We start from the raw sequence: 6,629 nt of genomic DNA, 5'->3' as shown, positions 1-6,629 counted from the left end.
GCCTGCTACCACTGGGAGTCACCAGCAACTTGCCAGTTTACACACCAGCTTTGGATCCATTGTCCTCTGCAGTCAGAAGCCTGTTGATATCTGACCTGCTGATCTTGAGTTTATCAGCCTCTGCATCTGCATCAGGAGAAGCCTCCAACCTAATGTCTGATCCAAGAACTTGGAACTTGCCCACCTCTTCAACTGTGTGAGCCATTTCCTTGGTATAAGCCTCTCTGTATGTAAACATTAATCATTTCGTGTTGGGCTGCTAACCACAAGGTCAGCAATTGAGAGAAAGATGAGGCTTTCTACTCTCATAAAGAGTTATGATCTCTAAAACCTACAGGGGCAGGTCTACCCTGTCCTATAGAGTTGCTATAAGTTGGAATTGACTAGATGGCGGTGAGGTATATATACTTGAGTAATACTGGTGACATAATGGATTACTCATTGGGCTGCTAACCACAAGGCTAGTAGTTCAAAACCACCAGCTTCTCCAAGGAGACAGAGGAGGCTTTCTGCCCCAGTAAAATTTTATAGTCTCAGAAACCCAAAGAACCTGTTCTACTTTGTCCTACAGGCTTTCTTTGAGTCTGATGGGCTTGGTGGCATTGAGTGGAATTGATAAACATCAATAGGCATGTACATATAGTATCTATAATACAGTTTTTGCTTATCTAGCGAATCCAACTTAAGACTCGCTGCCATTGAGTTGAAGCCTACTCATAGTGACCCTTTAGGACTGGGTAGAACTGCCCTTGGGAATTTCCAAGACTGTCACTCTTTACGGCAGTAGAAAACCCCGTCTTTCTCCTGAGGAGCTTCTGGTGGTTTCAAACTGCTGACCTTGCAGTTAGCAGCCCAACTTGTAACCACTGCGCCACCAGGGCTTCTGCCCATAAAATGAGTCTAATATAAATACATTCTTCTCATAATGATTATTTAGATGCACTAAAAAGATCCAATATGAAGATTTTTAAAATTTTGTATCATTTCTTTTTTAATCATTTTATTGGGGCTCATACAACTCTTATCCCAATCCATACATACATCAATTGTGTAAAGCACATTTGTACATTCATTGCCCTCATCATTCTCAAAACATTTGCTCTCCACTTAAGCCCCTGGCATCAGCTCCTCATTTTTTCCCTCCCTCCCTGCCCCCCCTCCCTCATGAACCCTTGATAATTTATAAATTATTATTTTGTCATCTCTTGCCCTGTCCGATGTCTCCCTTCACCCAATCTGTTGTCCTCCCCCAGGGAGGAGGTCACATGTAGATCCCTGTATGAAGAATTTTTTTTTTCTTTTTTAACATTTTATTAGGGGCTCATACAACTGTTATCCCAATCCATACACACATCAATTGTGTAAAGCGCATTTGTACATCGTTTCTCAAAACATTTTCTCTCCATTTAAACCCCCGACATTAGGTCCTCTTTTTTCCCCCTCCCTCCCCGCTCCCCCCTCCCGCATGAGCCCTTGATAGTTTATAAATGGGTATTTTGTCATATCTTGCCCTGTCCGACGTCTCCCTTCATCCACTTTTCGGTTGTCTGTCCCTCAGGGAGGAGGTCACACACAGTTCCATGTAATCGGTTCCCTCTTTCCTACCCATTCTCCCTTTACCCTCCCTGTTTTGCCACTCACACCACTGGTCCTGTAGGGCTCATCCGTCGTGGATTCCCTGTATTTTCAGTTCCTATCTGTACCAGTGTATATCCTCTGGTCTAGCCAGTCTTGCATGATAGAATTCGAGTCATGGTAGTGGGAGCGGGGAGGAAACCTTTAGGAACTAGAGGAAGGTTGTATTTCTCATCATTGTTACATCGCACCCTGACTGGCTCATCTCCTCCCCGAGACCCCTCTGCAAGGGGATCTCCAGTGGCCTACTAATGGGCTTTGGGTCTCCACTCCGCACTCCCCGCATCATTCACTATGGTAAGATTTTTTGTTCTGATGATCCCTTACACCTGATCCCTTCGACACCTCGTGGTTGCATAGGCTGGCGTGCTTCTTCCATGTGGGCTTTGCTGCTTCTGAGCTTGATGGCCGCTTGATTACGTATGAAGAATATTTTAAGGTAGTTATTTTCTCCATTTTTTTGTTGTTGTTGTCTCTGGCCTGCTGGTGCCTTGGGCATGGACATCTTTACCGACAGTGGAATCCATCTCTGCCCATGGTGAACAGAGGCTGGGATGGGTTGGTAAAGAACTCGATGGCAGAGTGAAATCTCGTGCATTCTGGGAGGCCTGTGTCCACCTCGTTCCATCGCTCAGCAAATCGGTGTTTGTTCCGCCCACTCAGCCTGCTCCTTCCGCTTCCGGTGGCCTGGGTGCAGCCCTTCAAAGTTCGCCACAGCATCGCTGCGCTGGGGAAATGAGATTTTCTTACCCCCAGGGCTATCGGCAACAGGATCAAGTCCAAGGGACTTCAGAACCGTCGCTGGCATTACCAGGTGTGCCGGAAGCGGTGCCGGGATGAGGATGGCTTCAGTGTCACTGTGTGTCCGAATCGCATCAGCAACAACTGTTGCTGGCTTCAGAAAACCCTCAGCAATTATGGATTATTTTACAGAGGAATTATAATATTACTGTCTAGAACCTCTCAGGAGGCGCTTTGTCACGAAGAGAGCCCCCAACAACCTCGTATATTCTAATGAATGTCTCTGCCATCGGGAGCACATCCCCATGAATGCTGCTCAGTGGGAAGCTGACTGCGTGCTCACCAAGTGGCTGGCCAGAGAAGGCTTGTGCGAAGCAGATGAAACACCAAACGGTTGGTATATTCCGTACATCGATAGGGACCCAGAAACAGTCCGCCGACAATTGAAACTAGACAAAAAGAAGCAAGACCTCGACGTTGAAGAAACCGTCAGATTGAAGCACCAGCGAGAAGAGGGCTGGAAGGGAAAGAGAAGGAGACCCCTGTTTTTACAGAACTAAGCTGGGAAAATGATGAAGAGTGTTGTTACACTTCATTTGCACGAAGGAGCATGTTGTTCGGGAGCAACAACATCCAAACCAAGTTGCCTGGGCCCGGTACGGTGAAGGCAGTAGGGAGTACAGCCTTGGTGGAAGGAAAGGCTCTTCCCAGAACTCAGCTCAATCAAAAGAAAAGAAGAAAAAGAAATGTGCACTTGATGAATCCTGGAGATTGAAGAGGAAAAGAAAAGAGCTGATCGCACAGACTACTGGCTGCCGCCTGAAATCGTTGTGGAAAATGTAACTAAAAAACTTGGAGAAAGATATAATAAGAAAAACGGTATTGTGAAGGAAGTAATGGAGAACTACATCGCTGTTATAAAGACGGTTGGTTCTGGAGACAAGCTGAAACTTGTCTTGTCTTTTTGAAACAGTAATACCAGCACCAGGAAGACAGATTCTAGTTTTAAATGATGGCTACAGAGGGAATGAAGGCACCCTCGGGTGCATCAGTGCAAGACTTTGGCTGCTACTGTAATTATTGCAACTGGCCCTTTCAAAGGATACAGAGTTGAAGGGATCCAATATGAACACATTTCTAAACTTGCCTGAGTTTGAAAATTTGTTAACAACACATTAAAATCCAAAGCATCAAATTGTGTTCTCTAAGGCATTATGAAACTGTTATTTTGGGTTTTTTATATATATAAAATATATATATGTAAAATAAAGGATTTATTTAAATACTTCTGTGTGGTTGTTTAGCTGAATGTATATAAAATTATATAAAACATATGAAATTATAATTGTCTTATGGAATGGCAAACTAACGTTGCCCTTGTTTTGTTCCTTTGTAATATTTTTTGCTGATTTTGTGATCATTTATGAAAAGGATATTGTTATGAAAAAAAAAAGAATGCAGGTGGCATTGAAGTGGGAAGATCAACAAGATTGGGCGAGGGAGCAGGCTAAGCCTGGAATGGCACCTAGAGTGATGGTTATACATTGCTTTGGGATTCCTGACACCTGGCAGAGCCCCTTCCCTAGGCAGGCACACCTCCACCGTCTGTTCTTGTCTTTAATCTTTGCAATTTTATTTTTTTTCTTGTCCCCATGGGTATTTTAAAATGCCTTCATCTGAGAGCCCAAAATAAATCCCTTTTCAGACTTTGTGTGTGTGCTGTAGTCTCCCCCCCCCAAAAAAAAATACATAAACATCATTTTGCAATCTTCAAATGTGACACTGTGTTCAACGCATTGTTCAAGCATTATTCTTACCCGTTCCCAAATTACACCATCACCCTGAACAGAAGCTTAGTGTTCTAAGCACTGTCTCCTCCTTTCCCTGTCCCAGTCACCTGTGGTACCACTCATAGACTTTGGTCTCTCTCTATTTGCTTATTGTGGTAGCACACGGTATCTGTCCTTTTGTTATTGACATATTTCACTCAGCACAATGTGTTCAAGGTTCTTTCATGCTGTAGAATGTACCAGGACACTGGGTGACTGAGTAATGCTACATTGTGTACCACCTTTTGTGTATCCATCCATTGACTGATAGGCACGTAGGCTGTTTGCATTCTGTGGCTATTGAAAATAGCGCAGGTACATGCTCTGATGTGCCATTATCTGTTTACATTCCACTTTCAAATCTTTGGGGTACATAATCCTTTTGTGAAACCTGTGAGAACCAGAACTCACCAGGAAAGCTTCAGGTCTCCTAATTTATTCTTTTTTATTATTTTTTCTTGGTTTCCAATAGACATTTATTTTCTTTATTTTGTTGTTATTGTTTTTGTTTTGTTTGGGTATGTTTTTTCTTCTTTATATGATATCTAGGATAGGTAATCTATAAAGACAGTAACTGGGGGGAAGTGGAGAGAGGGTGGGGGCGAAAAGAAAAATGAGGAGCTGATTCCAGGAGCCCAAGCGGAAAGCGAGAGTTTTGAGAATGATGAGGGCAACTTATGTATAAGTGTGCTTTACACAATTGATGTATTTGTGGATTGTGAGGAGTTGTATGAGCCCCAATAAAATGAGTTTAAAAAAAGATAGTAACTGGCTTAGTGGTGTCTTAGGGTTATGGCAAGGAAGAGCGGGGGGGAAATGGGCAGCGATGAATAATGAGTACAAGAAACTAAAAGTTCTAACCCGGGTCATGGTGATGATTGCCCTATTCTTTTTTTTAAAAGTATGTTGAAGACTGTGATCCTCTGCAGAGCACAAAGGCACCTTGTGCTCAGGACTTAGAGAGGCCCAGCCCTTACTTCGGAAAGGTTCTGGTTCTGGGGAGCCAGAAGATGGGTCCATGGGAGACGGGGAGCTGTTCTTTTTCTCTCCATTTGCTGTGCCAGCTGCTGAAGCAACAGTCTGGAGATTGGGGTTCTCCGTGTGAATGGGTCACCAACAACTACTTCATCATCTCCGACTTTGAGCCATCCATCATAGAGGAAACATGGAAGATTTTGAGTGAATTTTCCAGCAGGCATGCCCTCCCCCAACACTTTGTGACAGTGAGAAAGGCCAGTTCTCACCTTGGCTGCCACCCATGCTCTGTCAGACTCTTGATGATGACTCCTCGGAGTGTAGTTTCTTCACTGGTAGCAATGCCCAGACCGCCCCCTCCCCTGATCCTAGAGAAGCAAAACCAAGAACACGCACCGACGCAAAACGATCACCTTTATGGAGAAAGCAATGCGGCTGTAATGTCATGTTTCACCCACCGGTTGGAAAAACTGGGAAAATATTTTCTGAAGTCTCTGATTGGGAATAAAGTCTCCTCCACCCCCCACCCCCCCAAAAAAAAGTATGCTGAAACCATACAATTGTATGCTATGTGGACTCTGTCAATAAAACTGTTAGGGTAAACTTTGAAAAGCCTCAGGGCCAGGTCTGGCCTCTGACAGCCACAGTTTCAGAACAGCGCTACCGCTACCGTGAGGCTCCAGACACCACCTTGGCTCAGGATGGGAGGGGTCAGCAGGGCCCCTTTTCTGTCTCCCAGCTCTTGATCTTTCTCTTTTTCGTGATTACCCCTGCAGGGGAGACCTGGTTCCCGTACTCTCGCTGGGATATTGCATCTGGCTCAGTGCCAGAAGGGAAAGCTGTGACCTGATGGAGCTAGCCCACAACTTCATGTATAATTGACCCAACTCTGCCCATGTGGGAACGAGGCTTCAGGCAGCAGCTAACTCCATGTCTGGGTTTGCTCCTGGATGTGCTGAAGCACTGGAGACTCGGTTGGGAAAAGAATATTCTCCACCATTCTGGACCCTCTGTTTTCTTCAGAGTTCCCAAAGCCCTGACTTGAAGAAAAGCAAATTCAGAGTGCACGCCAGGTATAGTCTTTGTTAGATCTTTGACTCCTGTTCCTTGTTCCAGTCCCAGGATAGCGTTCGTTCGACTCTTCTTCCTTTTCACCCGCAGTGTTTAAGTATCCACCCCCACCTGGGGATGTAGACTGTAGTAAACTGTAAACTAAGCAACTATTTCAACCACTTGACTTATATGGTGTGTCTTTCTATGTTATCTTATTTCTGGATGCAGAAATCTGGGAAATTGAGGCTTTGGAGAGCTTTACTAGACCAACCTACCTCTTTGTTTAGAGCCTCAGAGATTTATCACATTTATAGACAGGCCACATTCCCAGATGGTGGTCCACCCCCAAAACAAACAAACAAACAAACAAACGAACAAATCAAACTCATGGGTTTC

The 6,629-nt window shown here is 44.5% G+C and overlaps 1 pseudogene; it reads left to right on the top strand.

Moving 5' to 3' along the window:
- Window positions 1–387: 387 nt before the first annotated feature.
- LOC101658022 lies at window positions 388–3,582 on the top strand (annotated as a pseudogene).
- The last annotated feature ends 3,047 nt before the right edge of the window (window positions 3,583–6,629 follow it).

This window comes from Echinops telfairi, unplaced genomic scaffold, assembly GCF_000313985.2.
Source record: "Echinops telfairi isolate 266 unplaced genomic scaffold, ASM31398v2 ScPeMD7_7469;HRSCAF=8507_1, whole genome shotgun sequence".
Lineage (NCBI taxonomy): Eukaryota > Metazoa > Chordata > Mammalia > Afrosoricida > Tenrecidae > Echinops > Echinops telfairi.
Note: the sequence above shows the minus strand (reverse complement) of the source record. Positions and strands in the feature narration are given on the sequence as shown.